The sequence below is a fragment of the Canis lupus genome, chromosome 26, assembly GCF_003254725.2.
Source record: "Canis lupus dingo isolate Sandy chromosome 26, ASM325472v2, whole genome shotgun sequence".
Lineage (NCBI taxonomy): Eukaryota > Metazoa > Chordata > Mammalia > Carnivora > Canidae > Canis > Canis lupus.
Window position 1 is genome coordinate 10,426,836 of NC_064268.1, and position 18,745 is coordinate 10,445,580.

The 18,745-nt window shown below is 46.2% G+C and overlaps 1 long non-coding RNA gene across 2 annotated transcripts; it reads left to right on the plus strand.

Moving 5' to 3' along the window:
- Positions 1-6,790: 6,790 nt before the first annotated feature.
- Positions 6,791-18,474, plus strand: LOC112676580 (uncharacterized). 2 transcript variants are annotated; one of them, XR_003146598.3, is made up of 4 exons: positions 6,791-8,118; positions 10,976-11,744; positions 13,268-13,402; positions 18,191-18,474. It is a non-coding gene; the product is annotated as an uncharacterized LOC112676580 (long non-coding RNA). The 2 variants fall into 2 exon arrangements; XR_007406104.1 differs by having other exon boundaries at positions 6,931-8,118; positions 11,593-11,744.
- Positions 18,475-18,745: the final 271 nt, after the last annotated feature.

The following is an 18,745-nucleotide window of genomic DNA, read 5'->3' on the forward strand; positions in this document are numbered from 1 at the left end:
AGGACAAGAGACAGGGGGAGGAGGGGTGCTGGGCAGACCTGTGTGTCTGTCAGGGTTTTTTGATTGTAAGCAACAGAAATCAGCTCAGGCCCCGTTAAGTCAAAGGCATCCCTAGAAGGCTTGGCATGTGGGGAGGGGGCATCCAATCAGGCCAGCTGGGGTTCATGCCCACATTTTGGCCTGGGGAGATAGGGGCACCTTGCAGATCCACACCTAACACATGTGGCCCTCGAGGCAAGAGTGCAAAGGGAGGCCCATATGCCGTTTGTTTACATATTTGAAAATTACAAATCATGCAGATAAACTTTTTTTTTATTTTTTTATTTATTTATTTTTTATTTTTTTTTTATGATAGTCACACAGAGAGAGAGAGAGAGAGAGAGGCACAGACACAGGCAGAGGGAGAAGCAGGCTCCATGCCCCGGGAGCCCGACATGGGACTCGATCCCGGGTCTCCAGGATCGCGCCCTGGGCCAAAGGCAAGCGCCAAACCTCTGCGCCACCCAGGGATCCCCACATGCAAATAAACTTAAATCAAACATCATCTGTCCTCCTACTTTGGTGCAAATACCTAAAGGACCGGGAGTTCTAGGTTTGAGTTTAGAATCTCAGATGCCTTGGAGTTATGGGCACGGGTTGTGGCCTTCAGTGGAGGGTTGCAGTCAGCCGTTCCTGACCCCATATGAAGGGAGTCAGTAAAATAATCCAACAGCACACCCTTCTTGCCTCCCGATCTCTTACTGGCACCTCCCAGTGGTCGAATCCAGCTGGACTCCAGAGGGCCTGGGAACCCACTGGGCTGTCCACAGGGTCATCATGCTTTGGCCAGGATGGGGAGTAGGGAGAGCAGGTGCGGAGGGGCTGACAAGTGTGAGTCTGGAGAAACATCTCTCTATTTGTGAGGCAAACAGTCCAGGCAGGATGGTAGATATTGATGGGTGCCTGCTCTTGGTGTTGGGAAGGAAATGGAGAGTGGGGTGACGTGTGGCAAAGAGGAGTGTGAGATTCCTAAGGACAGGAACTGAACACCACTCTGGCCAGTTACTGCTGTGCAGGGCTGTGGGTTGGGGTTGCCAGGGACTCTGGATTTTGAGTAGCAGGTCATCCAGATTTTGCAAGTAAAAAATTTTAAGATCAAAACATATGGGTAACTAAAGAAAAAAATATTTTATAGCATAGTGCAGGTCTAATAAACCCTGTTCTCAGGCACCTGGGTGGGTCAGTAGGTTAAGTGTTGGCCTTCGGCTCAGGTCATGATCCTGGGGTCCTGGGATCGAGCCCCACATCAGGCTCCCTCTGTCCCCCTCTCCTTATTCCTGCTCTATCTCAAATCAATAAATAAAATCTTAAAAAACAAAACCCATTCACAAACTAGATTTGGCATTGAGGCTGCTCCAAACAGAAACTAATTTGAAGCATCTGTGTCCATTTCAAATTCTGGGCGGAGTCTCTCACCTGTTTGGGCTTGGTTGTCCCTCTCTGGTCCAATCAACCATGGCTGGAGAGAGGTCATAGCCCTGCTGCCCACTCAGCCAGGTGTGGAGGCCGAGAAAATTAAGGCCATTCCGCTTTAAGTTCAGCGTTAGCACAAGTACACCCATCCCAGGCCCCTGTGAATAAGAGTTGAACTTTACCTTACTACAGTTACGGGAAGAAAACAGCTTACCGCTTAAAATCCTAGAAAGCCCCATATTAGAATAAAAACAGAGCCCAGGCCAAGGGCAGGAAGCCCCTATTAGAATAAGAACAGAGCTCAATGCCCTTGAAAGCCCCATATCAGAATGTAAACAGAAATTCCTCCGCCCCTTCTGGAGGTCCCCTAGACCAGCCCTTTTTTTTTTTTTTTTAATTTTAAATTTTTAAATTTATTTATGATAGTCACACAGAGAGAGAGAGAGAGAGAGAGAGAGAGGCAGAGACACAGGCAGAGGGAGAAGCAGGCTCCATGCACCAGGAGCCCGACATGGGATTCGATTCCGGGTCTCCAGGATCGCGCCCTGGGCCAAAGGCAGGCGCCAAACCACTGCGCCACCCAGGGGTCCCTAGACCAGCCCTTAAAACTAAGCTGGAACCCACCTCGGGGTCCAAGTCCCTGCTCTGCTGTGTCGGGTACACTTGGACCCAAGCTCGAGCTTGTAGATAAACCCTTGTGTGTTTGCATCGGTGTCGGCTCCTTGGTGGTTTCTCGGATTCGCAATCTTGGGCACGACACAGGGACAGGACGGTCAGTCTGGGAGCCGTGCAAGTCCCCTTGAGGGCAGCAGTGACCTAGGCATCTATCGCAAACACTTACTCTGGGGTGGTCATGAGGTACCTCTCGGTTTACCACCCAAGCTGTAACAAATGGCCATATGTGTAGTGGCTTAAAGTTCTTGTTTTTTCTTTTTTTCTTTTTTTCTTTTTTTCTTTCTTTCTTTCTTTCTTTCTTTCTTTCTTTCTTTCTTTCTTTCTTTCTTTCTCTTTCTTTCTTTCTTTCTTTCTTTCTTTCCTTCTTTCTTCTTTCCTTCTTTCTTTCTTTTCTTTCTTTTTTTTTCTTTCTTTTTTTAATTAAAGATTTATTTATTCGTGAGAGACATGGAGAGAGAGAGGCAGAGACTCAGGTAGAGGGAGAAGCAGGCTCCTCACAGGGAGCCTGATGAAGGACTCGATCTGGATCCTGGGATCACGCCCTGAGCCAAAGGCAGACGCCCATCCCTAGTGTCCTTGTAGTGGCTTAAAAACACAAATTCATTATCTCACAGCTGGGGGGCAGATGTCCGAATGGACTGAAATGAAGGTGTCAGTAGCTCTGCGTGCCTTTCGGGAGCCCTCGGGAGAACGCTCCTCCTTGCGCTTTCCAGCATCCTGGAGGACAGTCGCATCCCTCGGCTTGTGGCAACTTCCTCCATTCTCCAAAACAGCAATTGCCAGGTGAGTCTTTCTCACATTTCACCTGTCACGCTGATCTCCTTCCTTCTTCCACATGTAAAGGACCCTGTGACGGGCCGGGACAATCTCTTTATTTTAAGGTCAGCTGCTTGGTACCTTTAATTCCCTCTCGTCGTGTAAGGTAGCTTAGTCCCAGGTTCCAGGGATCCGGATGAAGACGCCAGGGAAGCAGTGGGGGTGGTGGTGGGGAAGCATTTTTCTGCCTCCCTTTCTCGAACTTTGCTGGCCATCTGTGAGGTGGGGAGGGGGGGATAATCATGCCCTTATCACAATTGTTAAAGGATTCAGGTGGGAGCCCGTACAGTACACCTGGCACAGGCCCTGGCACATGGTAGGCACCCCCATTAGTCCCTTTCTCCCCCTCCTTTGAACTATTTGCTTCAATGTGGGCAGAGTTTCAGTTTACTCAAATGCAAAGATAGGCCAGTTCTGCCTACCTCAAAGAGCTGTTCCCTTGTTCCTTGATTCATTCATTCACTCATTCAATACTTATTGAGGGCCTACTATGTGCCAGACACTGGGATGTTATTTTAGGTGAGAGATCAGGAAAAGCATGCCTGAGTGACATGTGAAATGACAGTGTTTGTTGATTGACTTAATGATGTTAGGCTGATTTCCAGCTTGATTACGGCAGAACTGGATTAGCTGATTTTGTTGGTAATCAGTATGAATTACATAAGACTGCTTCCACAAACATTTGAAGGTTTCATAGCTTCATTTTTCTGTGTTGAATTTTACCATTTCTAAAAGAAGTGCCCCCCAAAGGGCCTATCTATCCATCCTTTTATTTTTTTTTAATTTTTATTTTTTTTATGTTTTATTTTTTTTTTATTTTTTTAATTTATTTATGATAGAGAGAGAGAGAGAGAGAGAGAGGCAGAGACACAGGCAGAGGGAGAAGCAGGCTCCATGCACCGGGAGCCCGATGTGGGATTCGATCCCGGGTCTCCAGGATTGCGCCCTGGGCCAAAGGCAGGCGCCAAACCGCTGCGCCACCCAGGGATCCCCTATCCATCCTTTTAGAACAGGATGGACATTCTTCTGAATTAGCTCATATTCCTCCCAGGGGCTCTGAAGGTAGCAGAGAGACTCTGCTAGTCCTGTGTCTGTCCCTGTCTGTGACCTCCCTGCAAGGCTCAGCAGCCGGGAGCCTCCACAGGAGGAAAAGCACTTTGGGTCCCCAGCAGAAAGATACCAGGAAAGGCAGGGCATAATTATTTTGTTCTCCCCACATCTTCAGTGTGCAGAAAGGCCATCAGGGGCAGACGGAGGAAGAGGGTTCTGGCGTCTGACCAAGCCCGGGTCATGTGCTGGTCAGTCCCCCCTTATGCCTGTGACCCATCGTGCTCCTGGGCTGCTGGTGACGCCAACATCTCAGGATCCACTCTAGTTAACCCCGCTTCCTTTTTCCATATCAGAACACAGCTCTGTGACCCTCCGGGCCTCCGTGGTCGCCAGAGGATGGACGCTGGCTGGAGCAAATGATGGTAAAATAGCTTTGATTTGCAAAGCACCAGCTCACGGACTTCTCACCAGACCATTTTATAATAAGGAGCCGAGGCTCAGAGAGGGTAAGTGATATGCTTAAGAAAGTGGGTGAACTTGGATTAAACTCAGCTTCACCTGGACTTCATATAACATGTTTCTTCTTTCTTTTTAAAGGTTTTATTTATTTATTCATGATAGACATAGAGAGGGAGAGAGATAGAGGCAGAGACACAGGCAGAGGGAGAAGCAGGCTCCATGCAGGGAGCCTGATGTGGGACTCGATCCCAGGTCTCCAGGATCAGGCCCTGGGCCAAAGGCAGGCGCTCAACTGCTGCGCCACCCAGGGATCCTGTTTCTTCTTTCAAAATACATCTGAACCTTCATACTTTTCCCCACCCCCACTGCCATCACTGTGTCCAGCCACTGTCACATCTCACCCGGACTGTCATGGCAGTCTCTGCCCTGGCCTCCCTGATTATGTCCCCCCACCGCCTCCACCCTATGGTCTGTTCTCAGCCCAGCAGTCCCTGAGATGCTAAGTCCCTCCTCTGCTTAAAACTCTTCTGTGGCTCCCATCTTACTCCCTGCAGCCTCGCCCTGGCTTATAATGGTTTGTAAGCCCCATATGTTCCTTCTTTGTCCTGATCTCTTGTCATTTGTCCTTTTGCCCTCCTCAATTCAGTCACACAGACCTCCTTGCTCTTCCTTAATCATACCAGGAATGCTTCTACCTCAGGGCCTTTGCATTGGCTGTTCCCTTTGCCTAGGAAACTCTTCATTAGACAGCCACATAGACCTGTTTCAAGACCTTGCTCAGAAGTCACCTCCCTGATCCATCTCTGACAACTTTAAAAAAAAAATAATAGTTCTTTCCTGCCACCCTGATTCCCTCCTCTTTCTTTATTCTTCTCCCTCGGACTTCTCAGTATTTAACATACTGTATCACTTACTTCTTTTGTTGGTTATCCACCCTTCTCCATGAGAATGTCAGCTTCATGAAAATAAGGTGTTTTGTCTGTCATGCTCTCCTGCATTCCTAGCATTAAGAACAGTGCTTGGCACATAGTATGCGCTCAATAAATATTTGTTGAGTGAGTGACTCCATAGTTATTGTTCTATCCACCACACATACCACTTTGCTGGATTGGCTTCTTGTCTATAGAAATGCCAATCCTTGCCAACACTTGCTATAGTCAGACGTTTCCATTTTCTCCAATATGCAGGCATAAAGTAGTCCCTTTGTAGGGACTCTTTGTAATCTCTTTGTAATTTTCAAATGTTTTTTGATACGCCTGGGCACTCAGGTATTGACACGTCTTAGGGACAGTGGGCCTGTTTCTCCCTCTGGTTGGAAGTCCAGAGCTTTCAAGGAGACCATTTCTTGAGAAAATGGGAAATGGGTCTTTTGTTTTGGATTATAATATGACAAGCCACTCATGTAAAACAAAGTTAGCATCTGCTCTGCACACCGGGTTTAATATTTAGGGATAATTTAAAACCAAGGAAAAGGCAGAGTTATTAATAAACAGTTGAGGGGAAGTGTGAAGAGAGAGTATGAAAATCTTCAATTGAAAAAGCAACTGTAGTTAGCATCCAAAATAAGACCCTGCTTAGCATTCTGTTCTGCTCATTTGCAAATTAAGAGATGTATTGTTTTAAAAATAATTAAGTCTAATTTTGTATGTTTGGGAGATAGCTCTCCACTGGCTTAAAAATATTTATTTATTTGCAATGCTCTGAATACAGATTAATCTCCATCGCTAAGCCAAGTGTTTGCTGTTTATGTACACTCAAATGCTCACCAAGGCAAAGCTGGTATCTCTGGAGGAGTGTTATGATAGCTGGGGTTCTTGGGAGTTGTATTTGGACACCAGAATTCCTTTAGGGCAGAGATCTTAGCAACTATTGGGTCTAGTTTTGTTCATTTTACAGGTGTAAACACAGAGGCCCAGAGAGGTGAAGGATTTGTCTAAGGTCACACAGCAAGTCAGCAGCAGGACTAGGATTAGAACAGAGACCTCTTCCAGGCTCAGCTGGAATTGTCTACCAAATCTGTGTGTCTCATTTTTCAATCATGCTTTTAACACATCCATGTGCTACCTGTACTGTTGTTTATGTAAAGGTTTTCTCCCTTAAATTAGTTCACTTATAAAATGTGAAGCCTTTTATTTAAAAGGAAAAAAAATCACAGATGTAAATGGAAAATCTTATTCCTCACCCAAATAGAAAGTACATGAACATTAATACAAGGCAAACAAAACAATGATATTAAGTTCTAGGAAGGCAACTGTGATTGGTTAAGACAGCAACTCACATAAAACAAAAGTTAGTATCTGCTCTGCACACCAAGTTTAATATTTAGCTACCCTTAGAGCTTTGGGCTGAGACTGGCTCTCTGTTGAAAAGAGACAACAGCAAGTGTTCAGTATCTGTACCACCAGCCTGAGACTTTCCCCTTGTCGTTTATTAGGTTTGAAAGGGAATGGAAAGGGGATCAATTTCTCCCAAGGTGATTAATGTGGTCTAAAATTATCTCTCAAGAACTACTACAGGTCCTCACTTTAGATGAACCTGGACTGTGAGACCTTCTTTTCTTGTGCCCACCCTCCTTTCTCACTAGAGGAGGCCCTGCAGTAGATAAAAAAAGGAAGTGTCAAATGGTAGCTTTCAGGAACATTCTTTAAGAGGCAGCTGTTTGGGTCCTTTGCCTTTATTTCTTCACCTTTTTCTCTTTCCTGTTGATTGGAATTTGGATGTGATGGCTGGAATCAGGCAGCCATGGCGGATAGTGAGGTGACCCTAAGAATGGAGTCTTCATACAGGGAAGCAACAAAATAGAGGAAGCCTCGACTCTTGAACCTCAGATTTTTTTTAAAGAAAAATGAACTTCTATTGTTTACAGTTTCTATTACATTGGGTCTCTGCTGTTCATAGTCAAAGTTCATTCTAATAAAAAAGGAGAATAAGTGAACTCTGGATTAGGAATTAGAAGATCTGAGTTCTAGTTCCATTTCTTCAACCCATACTCACATCCATGTGAGTGAAACAAGAAATAGTCTTTGCTTTGCACTCCCCGGTACCTATTTTAAGCTTCCAAAGAGGTTTGCCCCTTGGGAACTCTCAGTTCTGCTCAGAGATCTACGTGTTTCTAGTCCAAGGCAGTGGTGGGAGCAGGGTGCCCAGGGAAGGAGCAGGGTGGGGGCTGGTCTCTGCCTGAGTTTATCTCAGGTGTTACCCTGTCAAGGAGGCCATCGAGGTACAAATGGTACCCAGATGTGTGGGAGGATTCTGTATGAGAGGGATAGCAGTCCTCGATAACTGCTAAATAGTATCACACGTAGAGCACGCCTGTCCTTAAACTGCCTTATCTCCTTCCTGCCAAACCACGCCAAGCGTATCCATAAAAGTGCAAACAACTCATTCCTCTCTTCCCCTCAGAACATCCTCAGCAGCTGCACAGTTGTTATGTATTTTTAAAAAAGCATTTAAAACCTCTCAGAATTTAGCAACAATCACCATGGATACTCATCACTGAAATCCTTTGTTACCATGGCAACATTCCACCCTTCACCCCCCCAACCCCCCATCCCCATCTTGCCTGTTTACCCTGAAACTGACACATTGGTTATGGTGAATGATAGGAAAAGATTTGAGTGGAACTTCCAAGGGCATAGAAGCATGAAATGTCTTGCCAGAAAATAGGTATTTTTCCATTATTGTAATAAGTACTATGTTTCACTCTCCTATTTTACCAAGAATAGATGACTATTATTACAGTGGGAAAGAGGAAGATCAATGATGAATTAAAGCAAAAACGATCCCTTTTGTCTTATCCTGCAGGTGATTTTTAATAGCCCTTCTTGCTGCATTCAAAATGTGATGAGTAGCAACCTAGGAGTATTAAGGCATGGGTCTCATTTGACCCACTTCTTGCAGTTTTCAAATACCCTCCAAGAAACCCCCTTAGAAGCAACAAACAAATCTGTACAAAGGTATTTACAGCAACATTCATGGAATGGCCAGGGTAGAGAAATGACCGTGTGCCTGATGTTAAGAGAGTGGTTGGGTGAACAGAATGTGGCACAGTGCAATTTTTTGTAGCATTTACAGATGACAAGCAGGACATGGCTGTGCATTTACTACTTCAGAGAAATAATGTGAAGCAAATCAAGCAGAATACTGTTGATCCCGGTGATTGTCGGCATGTGCCCTGAAAATGTTTGCATGTACCTTAAGTGAAATTAGAGAGAATGGTGGGATTCTGAACTCTTTGTTGGTCAATGATGTTTTTAAGAATCTGAGAATGCCTTGGACTATCTCCCCAGAAAAATCCCCAGACATATAACATTTTGCATGTAATTCTAGGAGTTTCATTGGTCCCTTGATGTCTGTTCAAGGGCCACCCCTCCCCATAAGGGCCCATTCACTCCGGGTTTAAGGCGTAATATTCATTTAGTTCAATCTTGGTCATTAAGTTGTTTACTTCCATTAAAAAGCCAAAACCCAAACTAAAACATTCTCAGAGACTCTGGATATATATACTACTTGTTTGCTGTTTGTTCGCCCCTACTAGAATGTGAACTCCATGACAGCAAGGGGATTTGATGGTCCTGCTTACTATCTATACCTCTAGTACCTAGAACAGTGTATGTTCTCGTAGCAACTGCTCAATATTTCCTGAAGGAAAGAATTACTGAAGAGCAGATCCAAATGCAATAATAATAATATTAATAATATTAATGTATTATTATTAGAATTGCGGCTTTGTGCATGAATCACCCACGTTATTGCACATTGTAAACCACTTATTCGCCTTGCTGTGCAGGACATGATACTCCACATGTGAATATACCATAACGTATTCATCCATTTTACTGTTGGTGGGCATTGGGGTTCGGTTTCTTTCTTTTGTTTTAATTTTTTTTTTTTTTTTTTGCTATTAGGGATAATACCACCTGGAACATTCTAGCACATGTCTCTCAGTGGGCAGATGGGTGCATTTCCATCAGAATGGAATTGCTGGATTACAGTGTCTATGCGTGTTTAGTTCTAGAAGACATTGCTAAACTGTTTTCTAAAGTGGTGGTACCAATTTTTGCTGCTGTTCAGGTGATTCTGCACGTCTCTGTCTCCAGGCCTACTAGGTCATTCTACGGTCCCATATTTCCTGTAAAGCCGCCTGTGGACATAATCACCCCTTCTTCTCTCACTGTGGTTTCTTTCTTAGTGAACCATTCACCTCTGCCTGGGTGATTTATCTCCTTAATAAAGCTTCCCTCTTTCTTCTATTGGTTGCCTCAAAACACGAGATGCTAATGTTTGTTGAATACATGAGTGACTAATTAAAATCTTCTGGGACAAATCTCAAACATTTGCTGTCCTGTTTTTATTTTTAAGCCACATGTTAAGAGGAAAACTGAGCCACTGAAATCCACTAAATTAAAAACATACCACCAGCAGACCAGGACTATGTTGTTCTAATGCTCAGCTTATGCCACAGTCACTGCAAGCCAGGGAATGATTTGCCCCTAGTTTAGCAGGACCAAAGGTAATTTCTGGAATTTGCCTGCAGTACTGGGTGGGGATGCCACATGGAGTCCCAGGAACCTGTCCAGGTGGGTTGTGAGGCTTGTTTCCACTGTGTTATTTCCCAGAGATGAAATGTTGCAAACTCATCATTTGTCATGAGTCCCAGAGGCTTGAATCTCACCTTCCCAGACCGTGGGAATGGAAGGAAAAACAGAACCACACTGAGTGCCTAACGTGGGGAAGGCCCTGGATGAGGGGCATTCTCCTAAAAGAGCTCATTTAATTTCCTTGAATTCCTCAATGACACCAGCATCCCCTTCCTCAGTCTTCCCCCTCAGGGAACAGCCTCTTTGTTCACCTCACTCACAGAGGTAGAAACGTAGGCGCCTCCCTTGATGGTCCTCTTGCCCTTATTCCCGCATCCGCCCTGTTGCCAAGTCCTGCAGTTCCTACTTCCAAATATATCTCCAACCTTCCCACTTCTGTCCACCCCCACTGCCACCATCCTGGTCCAAACTATGACTGTCCCCTCCTGCACTCCTGCCAGCAGGCTCCAAGCTGGACTTTTACTGCCATTCCTGTTGCCTATAGCTTATTCTCTACCAGAGTGAGCTTTGAAAATCTCTTCTTAAAATCCTTCACTGACTCCCTGTAGCAGATGTAGTGAGCACCCTGCTTATATCCCCTTGACACACCCCATGTCTGGGCTTGCAGAGCTGATGGCTCCCAACAGTAACCCCTAAGGCTCAGCTGAGAGTTTATCTGGCTATTTATAGGCAGGCTACAAGTGCCAGGAATTAGCACTGCTCCCTCCTCCTCGAGCCAGCCTCAACCGATGATGGGTGGTAGCTGCTGGATAAATATCTTGCCCCTGGGCAGGGGGTTATGTTGAGTGTAGATTTGGGTCCTGTTGCCCCAGTGGTAATCTGCTTAGTGTTATGCTCTATATTTGCTTCCTTTGCCTTATCCTCTCCTCTACCAGAGTCCACTTCCACCAAATACATCACTTGCTCTCACATCTTTGTCTCAGGGTCTGCCGTTGGAGGGGGTCTTCAAGAGGACGTGACTGCCGCTTGATCCTCCAGTTGGACCTGGGCAACCAGAGGCTGCTCACTGCCTCCCCTGTCCTTGGAATGTACCCTCTGCCCACCATGTCCACAGTGGGGGCCGTTTCCAAAGACGCGGCCCTAAGAGAGCAACGTGGTGCTAAGGTCATCTGGACACTATGTGTCACCAAGCCTGTCTTTGTGCCCTCCACTGGCCTGGAGGACATTATAACAAACCTAGAAGCCCTTACTAAAATTGACCTACAAGACTTCAGGGAGAGCCAACAAATCCTGTCCTCGCCAACATGAAAACGTCTTCAATGAGAAAGGTTGTCCTCTGAACTAGGACAGCCTTGGACATTCTCAATGCCTTGCAAGGAGGCACTGGTGCCATTATCTGAATAGAATGTTGTGTGTTTATATCCAAGGAGACTGCTAACATAATCATCTTTATTAAATCACACCAGGACACTTATAATCCCCAGAGCGATCTGACCCCAGCCTAGGGGCCTTAATCAACCAGTGGCTCAGATCATGGGGCTCTCCCTGAAAAGAATGGTTACTTATTTTGGAAATCATTATCATGATCTGTGTTTTCTAGGTGCCTGTATGGATTGCTGTGGGATCTGGCCCCTATGTGGCCAGATAGCCGCCAACGAGCCACCTCCATGCTAGCAAATTCTCTTGCTGACTGCTCCAGACACCCTGTGAGAAAGGCAGCGGATGGGGAACGGTCACGGTCACAGTCACGAGGTGGGCAGTGTTGGTGGAGGTCAGAGGGGGGATGTGACTCCAGCTTGACCTGGGAGCTGGGGATCTGGGGAGCTCACAGGCCCCTCACCCCTCCCTGCCCTGGCAATATGCGTTCCACCCACCATTTTGGGGTGGGAGCCATTTACCAGGACAACGCATTGAGAGGGTAAGGTGACTTCTTAAGACCAAGCAATGTACCCGGTAAGACCTCTGGACAAACTTTGGAGGTTCCGGCTGCTGTGTGAAGTCCCCCTTCTTCTGCAGCTACCCGGACACGCCTGGATAGTCCCCTGCTTGTGCACACAGCCTCTGGCTCTGGAGGGTCTGCCTCTTCCTTTCGCCTGTCCGTGCCCTCCATGTGCCCAGAGGCAGGGACAGTTTATGAACCCACAAAGCCAGATTTGGATGCTCTCCACTGCTCGTGAGATAATGTCCAAATGCTCCATCTGGGCTATAGTGCAGGTGTAACCTAGTCCCCCAGCGCCTCCTTCTTTACTCTAGCTGCACTTTTCTGCAGATGCGGAGGTTCTGTGACCTCAGGGCCTTTTCCCAGGCACTTCTGTCCCTATGCTTTCTATATATATAATACATGTATATGTATATTTTATTGAAGTTCGACTTGCCAACATGTATAACACCCACTGCTCATCCTGTCAAGTGCCCTCCTCAGTGCCTGTCACCCAGTCACCCCATCCTCCCACCCGACTCCCCTGTCCCTATGCTTTTTTTTTTGGGCCATCTCCCCAGAAAAGCCTTCTCTCACTCCTCATTTTTTTTCAAATATTTTATTTATTTATTCATGAGAGACACACAGAGGCAGAGACACAAACAGATTGAGAAGCAGGCTCCCCACAAGGGGCCTGAAGCTGGACTGGATTCCAGGACCCCGGGATCACGGCCTGAGCTGAAGGCAGAGGCTCAACCACTAAGCCACCCAGGGGTCCCTCTCACTCATTTAAATTCAGCATCTCAGGGGTGCCTTCCTGGCTTATTCAGCAGAGTGGGTGACTCTTGATCTCAGGGTTGTGGGTTTGGGTCTCACCTTGGGAATAGTGATTGCTTAAAAATAAAATAAAATAAATTAAATTCAGCACCCCATGTTAACCTCTCTGTCAGCTCCCTGTTCTTTTCCTTTCTAGCCTGTATCACCATTTGTAATGATAAACTTGTCTCCTTATTTGTTTAATGTTTACGCTCCTTCCTAAACTGTAAACCTTTTTTGAAGATAGCCCTGTCTTATCAAATTGCCGAAGCGAGCACAAAGACTTTATTATTCATGATAGAGAGAGAGAGGGAGAGAGAGAGGCAGAGACACAGGCAGAGGGAGAAGCAGGCTCCCTGCGGGGAGCCCCATGTGGGACTCGATCTTGGACCTCAGGATCAGACGCTCAACTGCTGAGCCACCCAGGCGTCCCCTATCTGTCTCATCCACCACTGCCTACCCACGGCTGAGTTTACAGAGGTGCTCAATACATATTGATTAAATGAATGAATAAAGCATTACTATTATCCCCATTTCACAGATGAGTAGAACGCTGACACCCGGGGTGGCTGAATCATTTGCTCTAGGTCACATGACTGGAAATGAACAGGTCTGGATTCAAACCCAGTGCTGCCTTTTCTGTACATGTCTAGGAGTAGGGCTGCTGAGTCACATGGTAAGTGTACCTTTAACTTTTTAGGGGTCTGCAAACTGATTTCCAAAGTTGTACCATTTTACATCATGGAGGCAGAGTGGGTCAGAGGCAGGTGCTGCCTATGGATTGGATGTTGTGTCCTAAAATTCCTCTGATGGAATCCTAACCCTAATGTGATGGTATCTGGAGGTGGAGCCTTTGGGAGGTGATTAGGTGAGACTGGGTTATGAGAGTGGGGCCCTCCAACTCCTTATAAAAAGAGGAAGGGACACAAGAGCTCTCGGTGTGCACACACCAAGGAAAGCCCTGTGAGGACATAACCAGCAAGAAAGCACTCATGAGGGACTTTGCCAAGCCGGCACCCCATCTCAGACTTCCAGCTCCCAGACTGTGAGCAGTAATGTTTGTTGTTGAAGCTGCTTAGTCTATAGTATTGTTAGAGCCTCAGGGATCTGTGGAGAATTCAGAAGGCGCCGACTGATTCTCTGAGGAACTCACAGGCCTGCTCCTTTCCTAGGACTGGGATGAGTAAGGTTTGTCAAAGGGACTATAAACACTCAGTTATCCATCAACTTTTGAGTAGCTCGGGCAAATACACATCCATACAAACAAAACTGATTCCTCATCGGGATTATTCTAGCTAATGCCAGAGACCTTTGCAGTGGAGATAGTTCCAGGCTTCATGTGGGGCTGCTGTGCTGCCCAGGTCCAGGGTTGCCATTCCCACAGTAGTCATCCTCCAGGGGTGGCGCCTCCTAGCGGTGAGGGACCCGGTGGCTCTACTTTGCCCTCAGACACAGATCCGGCTCTCTGGAAATGTCAGTGGCTTGGCTTTCTTCTGCCTTCAAAAAGGCTCTGGAACCAGGGAATGTGGCCTTAGTGATCCAGACTCCAATTAGGAAGGCAGTGTTGGAGGCTGGCTCACAGGAGCCTGCAGGTGGCTGGTGAGGGTCCCCAGAGAGCCCCAAAAGTGGCCCCTGAGTTCTCTACAGATTTTCCCTCCCGGGGTTGTCTGCTGGTTCAAAGGGCAGAATGAGGAGCGCTCGGTAATTGCATTGAGCTGGAGGCGCTCGATTGCCTATTACGGGACTTTTGAAGTTATTTGATGTGGGGAAAACCTCTGCACTGCTGACCTGCCTCTAAGCTGCAGCAGGAACAGACAGCCCAGGCTCAGCACCAAGGGAGTCAGAATGCCAGAGACATCTCTGTCCCTTTGGTGTTAGCGATCGCCTCCTGGGCACAGCTAGGCCAGGCCAGGCACTTAAAAATAATCATGTTTATCGAAGAGTCATTTATGGGCAATCGTGCTAGAACAGTCATCTCAATGGCAGCATGATTCATGGGCAACAGTGCACCCATTTTAAGTGGATGGTTGGATGAGGTTTGACAGATTTATATACCTGTGTAACCACCACTCCAGTAAAGATGCGGAACATTTCCATCACCTCAGAAACTTTCCTCCTATCTTTTTGCCATTAATCGCCATCCCCTCCCGGACAGCCATTGACTGATCTACTTTGTATCACTGTTGATCCCTAGAGTTCCATATAAATGGAATAATACCATGCGTAATACTTCTTCTGTCTGGCTTCTTTTGCTCAGCATGATGTTTTTGATATTTATCCATGTTATTCCGTGTGTCAGGAGCACATTTCTTTCTGTTGCTAAATAGTATTCCCTTCTGTGAAAAGGCCACCATTTCTTTCTCTGTGCACACATCAGTGGACATTTGGGTCACTTCCAGGTTGGGGCTTTATTTACTTATTTTTAAATATTTAATTTATTTATTCATAAGAGACGCAGAGACGGAGGCAGAGACCTAGGCAGAGGGAGAAGCAGGCTCCATGCAAGGAGCCCGATGGGGGACTTGATCGTAGGGCCCCTGGATCACGCCCTGAGCCAAAGGCAGACACTCAACCACTGAGCCACCCAGGCATCCCCAGGTTGGGGCTTTAATGAATAAAGCTGCTGTGTCCAAGTCTCTGTATGGGCATATGTTTTCATTTCTCTTGGGTAAATGCCTGGGAGTGGAATTGCTGGGTTGTGTGATAAGTGTATATCCAGCTTTAAAAATATTGCCAAATTCTTTTCCAAAGTTGTACTGTTTTGCATTTCCACCAACAATGCATGAAACTTCTAGTTGCTCCACGTCCTCACACTCAATATTGTCTGTGTTCTTACTAATTTTAGCCATTGTGGGAGGCATGTAGTGGTATCTCCTTGACGTTTTAATTTGCATTTCCCTGATGATTAATGCCTTTGCACACCTTTTCAGGTGCTTATTGGCCATTTATATACCTTCTTTTGTGAACTGTTTAGATATTTTGCCCCCATTTTATTGGGTTATTCGCTTATTACTGAATTAAGGATCATATTCCAAAGGCGAGGAATGAAGTTATTCAAAATTCTCAGTGTGGTGGGAGGCATTCCTAGTCTCCCTTTCTGTCTGGGGTCTGGCCAGGATAACAGGGTAGAAGGGGGGGCGGCTTTGATAAAATAACATTAAGGTGGAGAGAGATTACTTTAACATAAAAGCACCCAGACAGAGATTAACCCCAAACTTTAGTACTCATGAGAGTTCCCTAGAGGACTAACCCATAGATTCCCTCGGAGCCCTGCTCCAGAGGATCTGATAGGGAGGTCTAGGGTGGGGCCTAAGAATCTGCATTTCTAACAAGTTCCCAGTTGCTGCCAATGCTGCTGGCCTAGGGACCACACTTTGAGTAACATCAGAATGATGACTGAGGTTGAGGTTAGACCACAGTGACGAGCTCTTCCTCCTCCTTCTTCTCCCATTCATTATCTCTGAATGGCCCCCCTCCTTTTGTCCACCCAGCCCTCCCACCCTGCAGAGTAATTATATGGAATAGAATGGTGGACAACCCACACTATCAACGTGGAAAGGATCAAAGGGGTCCAGGGGCCCAAGGGACCAAGGAAGATAGAGAAAAGTATCAAGGCAGAGAGCTTTCCCCGCTGACTGCAAAACTAGACATACCAGTCACCCTGAAAGTTGGGAACAGGTCATGAACTTGTTGCCCCCTTCCTGGATATCCATCTCTTTTTTTTGGTGGTAGTGGTGGTGATGGGCAATGTCTTCACTGTGTTTAAAATTCTTTTTTTTTTTTTTTTTAAGATTTTATTTATTTATTAGAGACAGAGAGCACAAGCAAGCACACAAGCAGGGGGAGTGGCAGGCAGAGGGAGAGGGAGAAATAGGTTCCCTGCTGAGCAGGGAGCCTGGTGTGGGGCTCTATCCCAGGACCCCAGGATCATACCCTTGCTAAAGGCAGACACTTAACCAACTGAGCCACCCAAGTGCTCTAAAATTCTTTTGAATGAGTTGTCAACATTTATACATTGACAATAATGTAAGGTCATATTTCTGGCTAATAGTTGCAACCAAACTGTTCTAAAACTTGCATGTGCAGGGTACAGTTATGGAGTGAGTGACTCTGGCATTTGGTTTTAAGATATATGAAAACATTTTGGGACAGTGAGACCTGGAGAGATACCAAGAATCTTTTAGGGCGTGTACATATAGGTGTGTGTGTCCACAAATGTTTTTTTCTCATATGTATGTTTATTGGGCCAAAAAAAACCCCTCCCTGGAAACTTAGTGGTAAAGACATTTTGATTTTGCAAGCAGCTGGTTGGAGGAAATTTACAAACTACAAAGAGTAAAATATAAATAAAGAAGCTAAAAAGAAGAAATGGAAAGGAAAGAACACCTACGGTTGCCAGTAACTTGAAACGGAGGAAATAAGAAACATTTTCGATTTCAGCTAAGCCCCTAGAATTTTTCAGAGTGCCTTAAATGAGAAAAATAAGGAGGTGGAGTGAGTGTGGGAGAGGACATTGCCAACGTAGATGAAGCTAAAAATTGAAATTCTTGTTAAACAATCCTAAAAAATTGGCATTCAGAGTGTGCTATTAATAAAAATGCTCCTTCCAAAAAGATGACTTGGTGTAAACCACTTTTCCCCTTTATGCTTCCCCTGCTCATGCTCAGACCCTCCGGGCATAAAGGGTCCCAACTTAGTTTTTTTTTTTTTTTTTTTTAAGATTTTATTTATTCATGAGAGACAGAGAGAGGGGCAGAGACACAGGCAGAGGGAGAAGCAGGCTCCCTGCAAGGAGCCCGTTGCAGGACTCGGTCCCAGGACCCCAGGATCATGCCCTGAGCCAAAGGCAGACACTCAGTCACTGAGCCACCCAGGTTTCCCCAACTTCAGTTTTTGCTGTGTATTAGCTGTGTGACCTTGGATAATTTCCTAGATCTTCCTCCCCCCCCCCCCCCCGCCTTTTTTTTTTTTTAAAGATTTTATTCAGTTAAGATAGGGAGAGCACACAAGCAGAGGGAACAGCAGAGGGAGAGGGAGAAGCAGGCTTCCCTGTTGAGCAGGGAGCCTGGTGTGAGGCTCTATCCCAGGACCCTGGGATCATGACCTGAGCCTTAAGGCAGATGCTTCACCCACTGAGCCATTCAAGTGCCCCTTACTAGACCTCTCTGAACCTCAGTTTCTTTTTCTATAAAATGGGGATAATGAAAGCTATTTCTTCGGGGGAAACTGGACAAAACTCAGCAGTAGGCCTTAGGCCAAACTTGAAAGGCCTTACGGGGCGGAAAATCTTGTAAAGGAGCGGGTGGGTCTAGAGGAAACCAACTAATCAGAGGAAACACCTCTTTGAAGAGCCCACAAGTGAGCTCCTGCCTCCAGGAAGGTGGGCTAGGTTTGGCTCCAACTTTGTATTGTTTCAAAGAGTTACTGAAAATCCCCTTGCTTATGTGATCTCTCCATTTTTAAGTGTTGACCGTCAACTCACATTTTCCCAAGACAGCCACGAAATCAAACAGAACAGATTCTGCAGGACACACTTGGCCACCATTCTCTGGTTTACATCACTTGTCTTAAAGAGGAAGGGAATGAGCTGGTTTCCACGCTGGGAAGATCTTGTGTTCCATTTGAGCTTTGGTGCAGGGCTGTCGTGCGGAATGCAAGCAGACAGCGCCAGCGGCTAACACTACCCAGTTCCTAATGGGTGCCAGACACTGTTCTAGGCGCTGTACCTAAATAAAACAGTTCATGTGATACCCCAACCATGACGCTATTTCATTCGGGTCACAAAGGGGTTAAATAAACCGGCGGCGGCAAGTCCATTTTCAGCACCAGTTAAGTCACGGATTGAAAACTGCTGGTAGGAGGGCGTAGTTCCTTCAGGGACTTAGAGACGAAGGTTGACTCCCCACGCCTTGTGGTTTTCTTAGGACAGGCGAAGGGTTCCTGGTCGGGGGACGGACAGCCAGTGTGCATCCTCCTGGCGGGGGGCCACTGTGCATTTGGGGATTAGCAAAAGGAGTGA